General features: G+C 43.3%; 1 pseudogene; it reads left to right on the forward strand.

Annotated features, from left to right (window-relative positions):
• Nucleotides 1-14,631: 14,631 nt before the first annotated feature.
• On the forward strand, nt 14,632-16,043 carry LOC140709758 (uncharacterized; annotated as a pseudogene).
• The last annotated feature ends 463 nt before the right edge of the window (nt 16,044-16,506 follow it).

Consider the following 16,506-nt stretch of genomic DNA (forward strand, 5'->3'; position numbering starts at 1 on the left):
CTTTTTCTTCTTTATCAGCAAAGATGATAAAAAATGATTTTCATTTACCTAGATAAGAAAGCAGTTCATGTTTCTCTCTCTCCACAGATGATGGCAACTTTTCTGTACTATGTCACAATGTATCTGAAGGGATCCTGATCATTTTGACATTTTACTATACTAAGAACATCATGCTAATTGAATCTCGTGGATAGGAAGTAGAAGGTTCTCTGCGTGACATGGTATGACATATGTGTATCAGAGGATATGATAAATGCTAAAAACCCTTCCTCTTTTCACTTTTAAAAGATTTAATAGAGTTTCTTACATAACAATGTTTGCCTCCACTTCCTAGACTTCTCCAAAACCACAGTTTAAATGAGGCTGCTATAGCCATCAATCCCTCAAAAACTTCCTTCATGCTTCATTCAGGAGTTACTCCTATAGTGTTACATTAAAGTCTCTCTTAATAGTTTTGGACAAAATCAGCATTTCCTCTTTGTTGAGATGGCATTGGTGGGAGAAAAAAAATGGTCTTTATGTATTTCTATCTCCTTGGCAGTTCCACTCTTTTTAAAATATATATCTAATTTTCTTTTGTTAGTAAGAATCTTCACTGGGAAGTTCCACTCTTTCTTGTGTTTCTATTTCACTATTTCTATCATAAATGTCGGGGTATTTAATATTTGTGAGGAAGTATGTGGAATCACACATTCAGGGAAATTTATCCCTCAAAGGAACCGTAAGTCTATCTGGAAAGTAGAATTCAATTCTCTACACTCATTTATTGCATCTGAGGCTATCTGCTTCCCATCACTCTGGAAATTGCTGGAAAGTTTCTCTTCTAATTACTTTTGACAGTCTCTTTGGGTATTTTCATTAACCACTAGTAGTTGTTTACAATAATTAATACCTTGGATGAAACGTTTTTAGAGAATTAGCGTGATGTCCCTTTAGCCACTGTCATTACTGCTGCAGATGACATAATAATCACAGCTCTGGAAAGAAATGAGGTCAGAGGTTCCCAAAGTTATAACCCAGAGTTTAGCTGCTCCTGACCACACAGAGAGAGACTGTCATCCCTGAGCCACAGTCCTAGCAGCAGAGGTCAGTTAGATGAGTATTCATATATTTCAGGCAAGAGGAAATGTCGGAAGAGATGCCAACTTGGCTCTCCAGTGAAGACAAAGAGTTCTTTCCTGGAATTGCAGTTCTGATCAAGGCGCTTCCTCTTGATCAGCCTTAGCTATATCGCTTCCTAAGTCTTCCAGCCAAAGTGCTGTCTGAATTTATCTACGTATTCTTGCTGATAAAAGTACTTTTATCATCTTAATCTGCAAAATAAACATTATAGCACACACCTCAAGATATTTTAATACTGTCATGCACGGCATAACGTTTCAGTCCACAATGAACCACATATATGACAGTGGTCCCATAATATTATAATGGAGCTGAAAACTCCTTTTGCTAAGTGACATCTTAATGATGCTGACTCCATATAGGCCTAAGCTAATGTGCTTGTGTCTCAGTTTTTGTTTTGTTTTGTTTTTTTGAGACAGAGTTTAACTCTGTTGCCCAGGCTGGAGTGCAGTGGTGCGATCTCAGTTCTCTGCAGCCTCCACCTCATGGGTTCAAACAATTCTCCTGCCTCAGCCTCCAGAGTAGCTGGGATTACAGGTACTCCTGCACCATGCCTGGCTAATTTTTGTATTTTTAGTGGAGATGGGGTTTCACCATGTTGGTCAGGCTGGTCTCAAATTCCTAACCTCAGGTGATCCACCCACCTCGGCTTCCCAAAGTGCTGGGATTACAGGCGTGGGCCACTGTGTCTGGTCTGGTGTCTTAGATTTTAACAGAAGTTTAAAAAGTGGAAAAAAAAAAAAAAAGAAAAAAAGAAAAAAGCTTATATATAAGGATATCAAGAACATATTTTTGCACAGTCATATAATGTGTTTGTGTTTTAAGCTTTCTGTTATTACAAAGTAGACAAAATGTTTTTAAAAAATTTATAAAGTAAAAAGTTAAAGTAAGTTAAGGTTACTTTATCATTGAAGAAAAAAATTTTAAATTAGTATAGCCTCAGTGTTCAGTGTTAAATTTACCAGAGTGTACAGTAATGTCCTCAGCCTTCACATTCACCCACCACTCACTCACTGACTCACCCAGAGCAACTTCCAGTCCTGCAAGCCCTATTCATGATAAGTGCCCTATACAACTGGTACCATTCTTGTCTTTTATACCATATTTATGGTATACCTTTTTTTATGTTTAGATATGTTTAGGGTACAGAAATGCTTACCACATGTCACAATTGCCTACAGTACTCAGTACAGTAACGTGCTATACAGGTTTGTAGTCTGAGAGCCATACGCTATACTGTAGTAGGTTGTACCATTTCGGGTTGTGTAAGTACACTCTATGATGTTCACACAGCGATGAAATCGCCTAATGACGCATTTCTCAGAATGTATCCCCATCATTAAGCGACGCATGACTATAGTTAGATGAGATCATCAAAGCAATTATCGCATGAATTATATTTAATACATGTTCATCTACCACCTTCCCTCTGGGCGCTGGCTGGATGAGCCTGATGTATTTTTTTCATTGAGAAAATGATTCACTTGAATGCTCATGAACAGGCTTACAGTCCCATTTGTATTGTCTTCAGTTAAGCATTAGTGGGCCTGAGAAAGCGTCCATCAGTGTGGAGTCTGAGCCTATCACTGTATGTTGAACATCATGAAATCACTGGCTTAAGAGAAGAAAGCAGTGACTTAAGAGAAGTTCTTAAGAGAAGAAAGCAAACTAAACACTTGCCAGTAACATTGGAGTTGCTGGATTTATTTTCGTATAGAATATAAAGCTGAGACATATCCCCTCATACTTGACTTTTATGATCACCTTTATCCCATCACACATCCAAAATGTGACCTTGTCATCTTCTCTAAGCTCTAGGAGACTCTAAAACATTGCAACACGAAAAGTGCCGTGTCAGTAGTAATGCCAAAATGGCAGTGCTGCGTTGCTTGTGCAAAAAAAATTGTCAAAGTTTGGAGAGTGAAAGTGTACATGGATTTTAGGGAGACTGTCTCCTCAATTTTTAATCAAGTCCAGAGGCCAATGGATGATAATAAATCCATCCAGGCTTCTTCTGAGCTGTATTTATACTGCATTGTGCTTTTCCTCTTAAGCAATCAACTCTTTTTAATAATCTCAGCTCATATCTGTGTTCAAAGACCTACTGTTTTAGAGAAGTACATGTTTTATATAACATGCATGCATTGTATATAATTGACATATATGTATATATGATACATATTATATATATATATAAAATATCATTTTTTGAAGCACGTAAGCATTCCAAATCAATCCCTTTGGAAATTAAGCTTATATAGTGAGTTGTTATCTTTCACTTAATGATTATTGCCTATTTTGTTAGTCTTCAGCTTTTCTGTTTCAGATTCCTGCCCACTTTTATTGTTTGTTTACTTTCCTTAACTCCTTTTCTCTTATTTATTTGAGTGCTGTTATCCTGGCTTCTATCTTTATCATAGACCCTTCTGTAGATTTTAAAAAATACTTTTTAAATACTATTTTCATTCGTCATTTTTCATTATTTAGTTTTTAATGTTAGTCAAGCATTGATTCACTGACGGAAAAAATCCTTCAATAGAAACATGTAATCAAACATCACTCTTATGTTTATAAAAAAACAAAACTTCAAGGCCTGGCACGGTGGCTCACCCCTGTAATCCTAGGACTTTGAGAGGCTGAGGCGGGCAGATCACGAGGTCAGAAGTTTGAGACCAGCCTGACCAACTGGTGAAACCCTGTCTCTACTAAAAATACAAAAATTAGCTGGGTGTGGTGGCAGGTACCTCTAGACCCAGCTACTCGGGAGGCTGAGGCAGAAGAATTGCTTGCACCTGGGAGGCGGAGGTTGCAGTGAGCCGAGATGGTGCTTCTGCACTCCAGCTTGGGCAACAGAGTGAGACTCTGTCTCAAAAAACAAAAAACAAAAAACAAAACAAAACTTCATATTTCATCTCTACTATTACTATTCTGTGGCGCTCTAACTCCATTTGCTCACTTCTTTTCTCTCTCTCTCTCCCCTTCTTTCCCCACCTGCTCATCTGCTTATGTTTCTCTCTTTTCTTTCTTTCTCTCTCTCTCTCTCTCTCTCTCTTTCTTTCTTTCGTCTTACTCTGTCACCCAGGCTGGAGTGCAGTGGCGCATCTTGGCTCACTGAAACCTCTGCCTCCCTGGTTCAAGCGATTCTCCTGCCCCAGCCTTTGGAGTAGCTGGGATTACAGGCACGTGCCACTATGCCTGGCTAATTTTTGTATTTTTAGTAGAGACAGGGTTTCACCATGTTGGTCAGGTTGGTCTCGAACTCCTGACCTCAGGTGATCCACCCTACTCAGCCTCCCAAAGTGCTGAGATTACAGGCATGAGCCACTGCGCCCAGCATGCTTGTCTTTAAATATCTTAAAAATATACTGGCTTTCTATAATATGGCAAAATCTAGGTTGCTTGATTCCATGCCTTTGTGTTCTACGTCTCAAACTTAAATGATTTTCTAATTCAGACTCTCTTGTCATATTAAATATTCCATTATATGTGTACTTTGAAACTGGGATAATTTTCTTTTCATAAACACACACATTTAGCATTTTATATCTTACCACTTTCTGAGAACTTGGAATGGAATATTCTGCAGTATGGGTTAGATTTGGAAAGGGCTCAGAATTCTGAACCTTTCTGTCCCTAACTACTTAGATTTCATTTAGGATAATCTTCTAAGAATACCCATTTGTTGTTTAACACTGATTCTAATTAAAGTTGATTTTTAAAGTGTTTTATTTTATTTTATTTGGAGATGGAGTCTTGCTCTGTCACCCATGCTAGAGTGCAGTGGCACCATCTTGGCTCACTGCAAACTCTGCCTCCTGTGCTCAAGCAGTTCTCCTGCCTCAGCCTCCTGCGTAGTTGGATTACAGGCCCACGCCACCATGCCCAGCTAATTTTCATATTTTTAGTAGAAACAGGGTTTCACCATGTTGGCCAGACTGGTCTTGAACTCCTGACCTCGAGTGATCCGCCCACCTTGGCCTCCCAAATCCCAGCGCTCCCTCCCAAAGTGCTGGGATTACAGGCGTGAGCCACCACACCCAGCCAAAGTGTTTTAGAATTCTAAATGTTCCTGTGCCATCTTCCATAAAATGTTATTTCACATACAAATACTACAAACAATATTAAAAATTTTCTATTTATGTGTGACCATGTAGTCCTCTACCAACGTCCTATTTCTTTTGAGAGAGTCTCATACTGTTGCCCAGGCCGGAGTGTAGTGGCTCACTACATTTTGGCTCACTGCAACCTCCATCTCCTGGGTTCAGGCAATTCTCCTGCCTCAGCCTCCCAAGTAGCTGAGATTACAGGCGTGTGCCACCATGCCCAGCTAATTTTTGTAATTTTAGTAGAGATAGGGTTTCACCATATTAGCCAAGCTGATATTGAACTCCTGGCCTCAAATGATGTTCCCGACTTGGCCTCCCAAAGTGCTGGGATTATAAGCATAAGCCACTGTGCCCGGCCTAACGTCCGATTTCTAAGAGATGAATTCAGAGTTTTTCCTGGAGATTCTAAGTATTAGCATAGAGATGATTCTTAACCACATCTGTTTAAGTGAGATTCTGAAGCGTGGCCCGCACTATCTTAAGTCCTAACCTGGAGGTGCCTACCATGCCAAATGAAGATAAATTAAGATTTTTCTACGATTCATTGAAAGCTGTCCACCTGTAAGGGAAAATTAGTCTTTTTTTTTTTTTTTTTTTTGAGACGGAGTCTCACTCTGTTGCCCAGGCTGGAGTGCAGTGGCCGGATCTCAGCTCACTGCAAGTTCCGCCTCCCGGGTTCACGCCATTCTCCTGCCTCAGCCTCCAGAGTAGCTGGGACTACAGGCGCCCGCCACCTCGCCCGGCTAATTTTTTTTGTATTTTTTAGTAGAGATGGGGTTTCACCGTGTTAGCCAGGATGGTCTCGATCTCCTGACCTCGTGATCCGCCTGTCTCGGCCTCCCAAAGGAAAATTAGTCTTTTTTTTTTTTTCCTTTTTGTGGAGAACAGGGTCTCGCTATATTACCCAGGCAGGTCTCGAACTCCTGGGCTCAAGCTATCCTCCAGCCTCTGCCTCCCTGAGAGCTGGGATTACAGGCATGAGCCACCGCGCCCGGCCGGAAAATTAGTCTTAATATTTTCTTTCCAGTGCCCCATCAGTAGAGCCTCACTTTGTTTTTATGTGTCAAATGACTGGTTTGGATTAGATTTCAGCAACCTTCAGGGTCTGACATTCTCGATTCTCAGTGATTAGTACTTGGGGAATTTAAAGTGATTGTTTAAAATATTAAATTTTAGTAATAATTTCATGCATCATGTTAAATTTTATTAAAATATATGTATGCATACAAAATATTTTTGTATTTTTCATGCATATGAAATGTACTTTTTTGCATATATTTTGAAAATAATATGAAAATGTACTTTTCATGCATATATTTTGTATACATACATATATTTTAATAAAATTTAACATGAATATATATATATATTTTTGAGACAAGGTCATTTTCTGACACCCAGGCTGGAGTGCAGTGGTGTGAGCTCAGCTCACTGCAGCCTCAAACTTGTGGGCTCAAGCAATCCTCCAACCTCAGCCTCCCTGAGTAGCTGGGACTACAAGCACACGCCACCACACCTGGCTAATTTTTTAATTTTTTTGTAGAGACGGGGTATTGTTATGTTGCCAAGGCTGGTCTTGAACTCCTGGCCTCAAGTGATCTTCCTGTCTTGGCCTCCTAAAGCCCTGAGATTACAAGCATGAGCCACTGTGCCTGGCTTAAAAAATATTTAAATATATATGATACATATAAACATTTACGATACCATGCCCATTCCAGAGTAGGCACTGAATAAATGTTTTCTTCAACTCTCTATATACTGCCTTTGTTATTATAATTATTATTATTATTTGTAATTTAATAAGCTAAGTAAGCTCTTGACTATATCATTCATTTGGAAAACCAGTCAGGCAGCACTGACTAAATTGCCTGTAAACTGAGGCAAGCATTGTCTTTCTGGGCTTCTACCTGCTTGCCTGTTTCATTGGATATGCAGATAAAAGGGAAACTGTGCTAAGAACTTTTCTTAAAAGGACCTTACCTGGTTTTGAGGAATCCACAAGCATTCAACCTAGCACAAGTAAAATATGCGCTGAGTTGGGTAAGGATGCACACAAATTTCAATATGTTTCAGAAGGGTAAGAATTAGGGCATGAATCCTCTACCATTGCCACAGTTCGCCTATAGGTCACCAAACTTTTGGTGTCCTAATTTCTTTTTCTTTTTTTTTTTTTTGAGACGGAGTCTTGCTCTGTCACCCAGGCTGGAGTGCAGTGGCCAGATCTCAGCTCACTGCAAGCTCCTCCTCTCGGGTTCACGCCATTCTCCTGCCTCAGCCTCCCGAGTAGCTGGGACTACAGGCACCCGCCACTTCGCCCGGCTAGTTTTTTTTTTGTATTTTTTAGTAGAGACGGGGTTTCACCGTGTTAGCCAGGATAGTTTCGATCTCCTGACCTCGTGATCCGCTCGTCTCGGCCTCCCAAAGTGCTGGGATTACAGGCTTGAGCCACCGCGCCCGGCCCGGTGTCCTAATTTCAAACCTCAAGATAAGATGCCTAGAACAGGAGTAACAACAGAGTTTACTCCTTTCCAGAGCTTACCATTCATCTAAAGGTGGAAATAATCACTCAACGAATGAATGCATTCCAAATAACATTTTTGATGGAGATCATTGAAATGGAGATCTATAAAGCAAGATAAGGGAATCAAATAATGGAATAAAATATGTATTAAGTCAGGGAGAGTTTCACTGAAGAGGTTAACTCAGCAGAGAACACTTCTTACTTCCTCATGTGATGATCTGTCCTGGAGAATGGTCCACGTGTGGTTAGGAACATGTATTCTGCAGTTGTTGAATGGAATATTCTATAAATGTCTGTTAGGTCCATTGATCTATAGTGTAGTTTCAGCCCAGTGTTTCTTTGTTGACTTTCTGTCTGGATATTTCAACTGTTGTGATTGAGGAAGTGGGCTGGCTAGCTGCCATGGGCAAGACGACTAGGTGAGTGCCTGTGACAGACGCTCTCTGGTGGATCAGGGCCACCTCCAGACCAGCTGTCAATCCTGGAGTGCGTGCTTGGGGCCCAATGGCTGCAGGGGCCTCCCTGCAGTGTAGATCAGCCAGTGTCCCTGGGTGATAGGGTGCCTTGTGGGTTTGGGCTCAGGATCCCAGTCATTCCTTTGGACCTACACTCCAGGCATCCAGGGTTTTGGTGCTGTAGGTACCCATGTGAATTTAGTGGAATTATGGCAGGGCCTCAGGGATGGAGGGGTTTTGCAGCTACCGGTCCCCAGGTAGGCCTCACTACAGATATGGGTCCCGTTTCAAGATGGCCCCATGCTAGCCGTTAAGGTCATGGGGATTGAGGATGTCAAGGGGGTTCCTGCTCTGGAATAATGTAGCCAGGCAGACTCCTGGCAACTGTTCACATTGAACTCTGCACCGTGAGGACAGGGGCAGTTGGGGGATGCTCCTGTAGCAATGACTTCTGGCATCTATGGTGGTGTTAGGGACAGCCAAGGGTCTTCAGCTTACCTTTTTCCTGGAAGAAGTCCTCCCTGGCTCTCATCCAATCCCAGCAGGGGAGACAGTATGCAGAGGCAGATGCCTCAGTCCCCACCCTATGGCACTATCCTGGGCTCCTGTGCTCTGCAAGAGTTTTGCTCTTCTCCTCGTGCTCTCCCTTGCACTTCTCAGCCACTCTAGACAAAATATAGTTGGTTATTTATTGTTTTGCTTCCTTTTTTGGGGCGGGAAGTAGGGGAGGAACAAGAGCTAGGCAACTCTAGTGTAAGCCATCTTGCTGACCTCACTCGCCTATCACAGTGTTATTTCTGGTATAAAATTTGGAAGAACTTCCAAGACTAAGTAACACTGCTATATAAAACTCTTTCCATTCCCATCTACTTACTTATTGTAAACATGATTTTTCAGTGTCTGGAAAACAAAGAATAAATGTAGAACTGATGTGGAATCCTGAGTCATTCTAGCAACAAGTAATATTCAAGGGTAGATATTTAAACTAACTGAAAGGCATTAGCAAGCATCAACCATGTATTAGTCTGTTCTGGCACTGCTTTAAAGAAATATGTGCAGCCGGGCACGATGACTCATGCCTGTAATCCCAGCATTTTGGGAGGCCAAGTGGGTGGATCCCTTGAGGTCAGGAGTTCAAGACCAGCTTGGCCAACATGGTGAAATGCTGTCTCTACTAAAAATACAAAAATTTGCTGGGTGTTGTGGTGCATGCCTGTAATCCCAGCATTTTGGGAGGCCAAGTGGGTGGATCCCTTGAGGTCAGGAGTTCAAGACCAGCTTGGCCAACATGGTGAAATGCTGTCTCTACTAAAAATACAAAAATTTGCTGGGTGTTGTGGTGCATGCCTGTAATCCCAGCTACTTGGGAGGCCGAGGCACGAGAATCACTTGAACCCAGGAGGTAGCAGTTGCACTGAGCCAAGATCACGCCACTGCACTCCAGCTTGGGTGACACGGTGAGACTCTGTCTCAAGAAAATAGAAAGAAAGAAAGTAAGGAAGGAAGAAAGGAAGGGAGGGAGGGAGGGAGGGAGGGAGGAAGGAAGGAAGGAAGGAAGGAGGCCGAGCGTGGTGGCTCAAGCCTGTAATCCCAGCACTTTGGGAGGCTGAGACGGGCAGATCACAAGGTCAGGAGATCGAGACCATTCTGGCTAACATGGTGAAACCCCGTCTCTACTAAAAAATACAAAAAACTAGCCTGGCGAGGTGGCAGGCGCCTGTAGTCCCAGCTACTGGAGAGGCTGAGGCAGGAGAATGGCATAAACATGGAAGACGGAGCTTGCAGTGAGCTGAGATCCGGCCACTGCACTCCAGCCTGGGTGACAGAGCAAGACTCCGTCTCAAAAAAAAAAAAAAAAAAAAGACAGAAATACGTGAAACTGACCGGGCGCGGTGGCTGAAGCCTGTAATCCCAGCACTTCGGGAGGCTGAGACGGGCGGATCACGAGGTCAGGAGATCGAGACCATCCTGGCTAACACGGTGAAACCCCGTCTCTACTAAAAAAAATACAAAAAATTAGCCGGGCGAGGTGGCGGGCGCCTGTAGTCCCAGCTACTCGGGAGGCTGAGGCAGGAGAATGGCATAAACCCGGGAGGCGGAGCTTGCAGTGAGCTGAGATCCGGCCACTGCACTGCAGCCTGGGCAACAGAGCGAGACTCCGTCTCAAAAAAAAAAAAAAAAGAAAAAAGAAATACGTGAAACTAGGTAATTTGTAAAGAGAAGAGGTTTAATTGTCTTATGGTTCCACAGGCTGTATAGACTTCTACGTTTGGGGAGGCCTCAGGAAACTTACAATCATGGCAGAAGGCAAAGCAGGGAGGAGGCATCTTACATGGCCAGAGCAGGAGGAAGAGAGAGAATGGGGAGGTGCAACACACCTTTAAACAACCAGTTATTGCAAGAACTTGCTATCAGGAGAACAGCATCAAGGGAGATGGTGTTAAACTATGAGAAACCACCACCATGATCTAATCACCTCCCACCAGGCCCCACCTCCAACACGGGGGATTACAATGTGACATGAGATTTGGTGGGGACACAGATCCAAACCAAATTAATCCATCACATTAAGAAATGTATAATTAGGCTGGGTACAGTTGCTCATGCCTCTAATCCCCGCACTTTGGGAGGCTGAGGCAGGTGGATCATGAGGTCAGGAGTTCGAGACCAACCTGGCCAACATGGTGAAACCCTGTCTCTACTAAAAATACAAAAATTAGCTGGGCACGGTGGCATGCGCCTGTAATCCAGCCACTCAGGAGGCTGAGGCAGGAGAATCACTTGAATCCAGGAGGTGGAGGTTGCAATAAGCCAAGATTGCACCACTGCACTCCAGCCTTGGGGACAGAGTGAGACTCCGTCTCAAAAAAAAAGAAATGTACCTCTATATTAAATAACTATCGAATTTCATAGTATACCTATGTTTTGATCAACATGTACTACTAACTGTGATAATAACTCAGTTCAAGAGAAACAGATTAAAACTGTATATCCTATCATCCCAGGAAATTTGAAAAATCCGTTTATTTGCATATTTCTGCTGATGAAAAGTAGAAAAGCATGATCAGTAATGCACCATCAAGCATAACATTGAAATAAAAGTTATGTGGAGAAAGCAGAATGAAACGTTCATTCAAGGAGAAAAAGAAATGACGTAAATTTCTAACTGAGTTCATCTATGTGGTTTTCAGATATACAATGTGAAATCAAATTGCCATAGAATGTAAATTCCATGGGATATATCTAAAATAATGATTTTTTAAAAAAATAGTAATATTTAAACTAGGCCAGTAATTGAGTTATTTGTAACTATTTAAACTTTTTTTTTTAAAGACAGTTTTACAGGCTTTGGGTCCCCTGCCTTTGTATAGGAGCTCTGTTTTCACTCTATTAAATCTTGCAACTGCACACTCTTCTGGCCTGTGTTTGTTCCAGCTCAAACTGAGCTTTCACTCACTGTCCACCACTGCTGAAAGCCACCATCGTAGACCCGCCATTGACTTCCACCCCTCCAGATTGGGCAGGGTGTCCGCTATGCTTCTGATCCAGCAAGGTGCCCATTGCCGCTCCCAGTCAGGCTAGAGGCTTGCCATTGTTCCTGCTCAGCTAAGCGCCTGGGTTCATCCTAATCGAACAGAACACTAGTTGCTGGGTTCCAGGGTTCTCTTCTGTGACCCACGGCTTCTAGTGGAGCTATAACACTCACCACATAGCCCAAGGTTCCATTCCTTGGAATCCATGAGGCCAAGAACCCCAGGTCAGAGAACAAAAGGCTTGTCGCCATCTTGGGAGTGGCCAGCCACCATCTTGGGAGCTCTAAGAACAAAGACCTGCCTGGTAACATCTGGTGGCCTGTATGGGGATTCTCCAAAGTGGTGAGTAATATTGGACCACTTTTGCTTGTTATCCTATCCTATCCTTCCTTAGAATCAGAGGAAATACCGGGCATCTGTCAGCCATTTAAAAACGATTAGCGTAGCCACTGGACTTAAGACTCAACTGTGAGGCTTTCAGGGAAAAGGCTTTCTAACAACCCCAACCCTTCTGGGTTGGGAGCGTTGGTCTGCCTGGAACCAGCTTCTGCTTTCACAATTTCCTGGGGGATACCAAGGGCCGACTAGAGGCAGAAAGCTGTCACCCTGAACTCCCTGCATTGGCCGGTCAAGATCATGGTGCAGCCAGAAGTCTCTACTCAATAGTCGCCCATGTGTGTGCCCCTATCTTTCCTTCTGACCTCCTGGGTCCTGACCATGACTTTCTTGAAAGTGTAGCCCCCAAAATTCTCCTTACCTCTGAATCTACTTCCTTCAATCCCTGCCTCCTAGGTACTAATGCTTCAGACTTTCATTTCCTCTCCCAAGTATTAGAGCAAGTTGTATCTCCAAAGGGATCTAAGGAAGCTCTATGCTGTGGCCTTAGGTACCTAGGCTATGAACCCAGGGAGTCTTGCCCATGGTGTCCCTCCCAATTTAGGTATACAGCTCTTGACATGGGCAGTTATGTGGGACCTGTTCCCCACCACCCTTGCCAGGGCCTCAAGTTTGTAAATGGCTAGGAGGATTGCTCTCCCATTGTGTAAGATGCTCTCCTCCCCTAGTTTCTACCCAGCTTACTCCCTGCTGCAATATAATCTCCAAGCCTTGGCTCCTTGGCCAGGACCTTAGAACTGATAACCCAGTATTTTAACAACTGGAACTGGGTCTACAACAACATAATAGATCAGGATGAAAATGAATTGAGTAAATTAAAGGGAGGCACATGTTCCTACAGTAGCAAATGGGGGCAACGAGCAAACATCCTTCCACTGTGTTTCCAAAATCCACCTAAAAGAAGAAAGAAAGAGAGAGGAAGAGACAGAAAGTCAAAGAGAGAGAGAAAGAAAAAAGGGAAAGAGAGAGGTAGTAAAGAAAAAACAGTGTACCCTATTCCTTTAAAAGCCAAGGTAAATTTAAACCTATAATTGATAATTAAAGATCTTCTCCATGACCCTATAGTACTCTAATACTACTTTGTTGTCAGTGTAAACAAGGGCGGAGCCCAAAAACACTGAGACCGCTGACAACCCGTAGCCTTCCTATCAAAAATCCTTAACCTGCGGATGGCCCAAATGCATTCAATCTGTAGCAGCAACTGCTTTGCTAACAGAAGAAAGTAGAAAAATAACCTTTAGAGGAAACCTCATTGTGAACACACCTCACCAGTTCAGAACAATCTTAAAAAAAAAAAAAAAAAAAAAAGTAGCTTACTAACCCAAAAATCTTGAAGTATGGGGCTAGTCTGTTAGAAAAAGGTGATTTAACACTAACCACTGATAATTCCCTTAACCCAGCAGATTTCCTAACAGGGGATTTAAATCTTAATAACTGTATAAATGTCCAACCAGACCTAGGAGGAACTCCCTTCAGGACACGATGATAGATGGTTCCTCCCAGGTGATTGAGGAAGAAACCACAATTGATAAGGAGACTCTTGTGGAAGCAGAGTTAGAATTGCCTAATAATTGTTCTACTTAAACATGCGAGCTGTTTGCACTCAGCCAAGCCTTAAAGTACTTACAAAACCAGCAAGCCCATCTTTTCCTCCTCGTTCTCTTTCTCATAGGAAAAAGGCACATAGGATAAACAGGATCCATCTCTCATGTTTCATACCCAAAAGGACTTAATCCGGGGCAACAAACAGCTTAAGATAGATAATTAAGGCATATTCCTACAAAGGAAAAGAAAGACAAAGGCCCTAGTGGGCAAAAACTCTATCTCAATCCTGACTCAAAATGTTACCTACACCCTCTCTGAAACAAATTTGCATAAGAACTGTTGTTTATGAAAATGCATCTTGGCCAGGCACAGTGGTTCACCCCATAATCCCAACACTTTGGGAGGCCGAGGCAGGTGGATCATGACGTCAGGAGATCGAGACCATCCCAGCTAACACAGTGAAACTCCATCTCTACTAAAAATACAAAAAATTAGCCAGGCATGGTGGCGGGTGCCTGTAGTTCCAGCTACTCCGGAGGCTGAGGCAGGAGAATAGTGTGAACCCAGGAGGCAGAGCTTGCAGTGAGCCAAGATCGCGCTACTGCACCCCAGCCTAGGCAACAGAGCAAGACTCCATCTCAACAACAACAACAAAAAAAATGCATCTTGATGGGGCAACTGGATTGTTATGAAATACTCAGAAACCCAGCCAAGCTCTAGAACTCACCCCTGAGTGCAAACGAAATATTGGGCAGCTTGGTAAAGGACCACTAGAATCCAGCAGCCCGGACCCCTTTCTTTGTGGTCCAGAAAGGCGGGAAAACAGGTGCAGGACTGCTACACTGGTGAGTGTAACTAATCCAATAAGCAGAGGTCCGTGGGTGGTTACACACCCTGGAAAGGAATATGCATTAGGACCATAGACGATGCTCTAGGACTGATGCTCATCGAAAATGACCAGGGGTGCTGGCATCCCTATGTTCTTTTTAAACATTCCCCGCCAGGCAAAAACGCCCATAAGATGTATTCTGGAGAATTACGACCAATTTAACCCTCAGATGCTAAGAAAGAAACGACTTATATTCTTCTGCAGTACCCCTGGCCACAATATCCTCTTCAAGAGGGAGAAACCTGCCCTCCAAGGGAAGTATAAATTATAACACCATCTTTTTTTTTTTTGAGTCAGAGTCTCTCTCTGTTGCCCAGGCTGGAGTGCAGTGGTACAATCTCGGCTCACTGCACGTTCCGCCTCCCGGGTTCGCCATTCTCCTGCCTCAGCCTCCCGAGTAGCTGGGACTACAGGCGCCTGCCACCACGCCCGGTTAATTTTTTGTATTTTTAGTAGAGATGGGGTTTCACCGTGTTAGCCAAGATGGTCTCGATCTCCTGACCTCACGATCCGCCCACCTCGGCCTCCCAAAGTTCTGAGATTACAGGCGTGAGCCACCGCGCCCGGCCTATAACACCATCTTACAGCTAGACCTCTTTTGTAGAAAATAGGGCAAATGGAATGAAGTGCCATATGTGCAAACTTTCTTTTCATTAAGGGACAACTTGTGATTATGTTAAAAGTGTAATTTATGCCCTACAGGAAGCCCTCAGAGTCTACCTCCCTGCCCCAGCGTTCCCCCAGCTCCTTCTCCAACTAATAAGGACCCCCCTTCAACCCAAACAGTCCAAAAGGAGATAGAGAAAGGGGTAAACAATGAACCAAAGAGTGCCAGTATTCCCCAATTATGCCCCCTCCAAGTGGTGTGAGGAGGAGAATTTGGCCCAGCCAGAGGGCATGTACCTTTTTCCCTCTCAGACTTGAAGCAAATGAAAATAGACCTAAGTAAATTCTCAGATAACCCTGATGGCTATATTGATGTTTTACAAGGGTTAGGATAATCCTTTGATCTGACATGGAGAGATATAATGTTACTGCTAAATCAGACACTAACCCCAAATGAGAGAAGTGCCGCCATAACTGCAGCCTGAGAGTTTGGCGATCTCTGGTATCTCAGTCAGGTCAGTTATAGGATGACAACAGAGGAAAAAGAACAATTTCCCAAGGGGCAGCAGGCAGTTCCCAGTGTAGACCCTCATTAGGATGCAGAATCAGAACGTGGAGATTGGTGCCGCAGACATTAACTAATTTGCGTGCTAGAAAAACTAGGAAGAACCTATAAATTCTTCAATGATGTCCACTATAACACAGGGAAAGGAAGAAAATTCTACTGCCTTTCTGGAGAGACTAAGGGAGGCATTGAGGAAGCATACCTCCCTGTCACCTGACTCTATTGAAGGTCAACTAATCTTAAAGGATAAGTTTATCACTCAGTCAGCTACAGACGTTAGAAAAAACTTCAAAAGTCCACCTTAGGCCTGGAGCAAAACTTAGAACCCTAATGAACTTGGCAACTTAGGTTTTTTTAAAAATAGAGATCAGGAGGAGCAGACAGAATGGGACAAACGGGATAAAAAAAAGGCCACTGCTTTATTCATGGCCCTCAGGCAAGTGGACTTTGGAGGCTCTGGAAAAGGGAAAGACTGGGCAAATCGAATGCCTAATAGGGCTTGCTTCCAGTGTGGTCTACAACGACACTTTAAAAAGATTGTCCAAATAGAAATAAGCCGCCCCCTCATCCATGCCCCTTATGTCAAGGGAATCACTGGAAGGCCCACTGCCCCAGGAGACGAAGGTCCTCTGAGTCAGAAGCCACTAACCAGATGATCCAACAGCAGGACTGAGGGTGCCCAGGGTAAGCGCCAGCCCATGCCATCACCTTCACAGAGCCCCAGGTATGCTTGACCATTGAGGGCCAGGAGGTTAACTGTCTCCTGGA

The sequence above is a fragment of the Chlorocebus sabaeus genome, chromosome 22 (assembly GCF_047675955.1).
Source record: "Chlorocebus sabaeus isolate Y175 chromosome 22, mChlSab1.0.hap1, whole genome shotgun sequence".
In the NCBI taxonomy this organism is placed as follows: domain Eukaryota; kingdom Metazoa; phylum Chordata; class Mammalia; order Primates; family Cercopithecidae; genus Chlorocebus; species Chlorocebus sabaeus.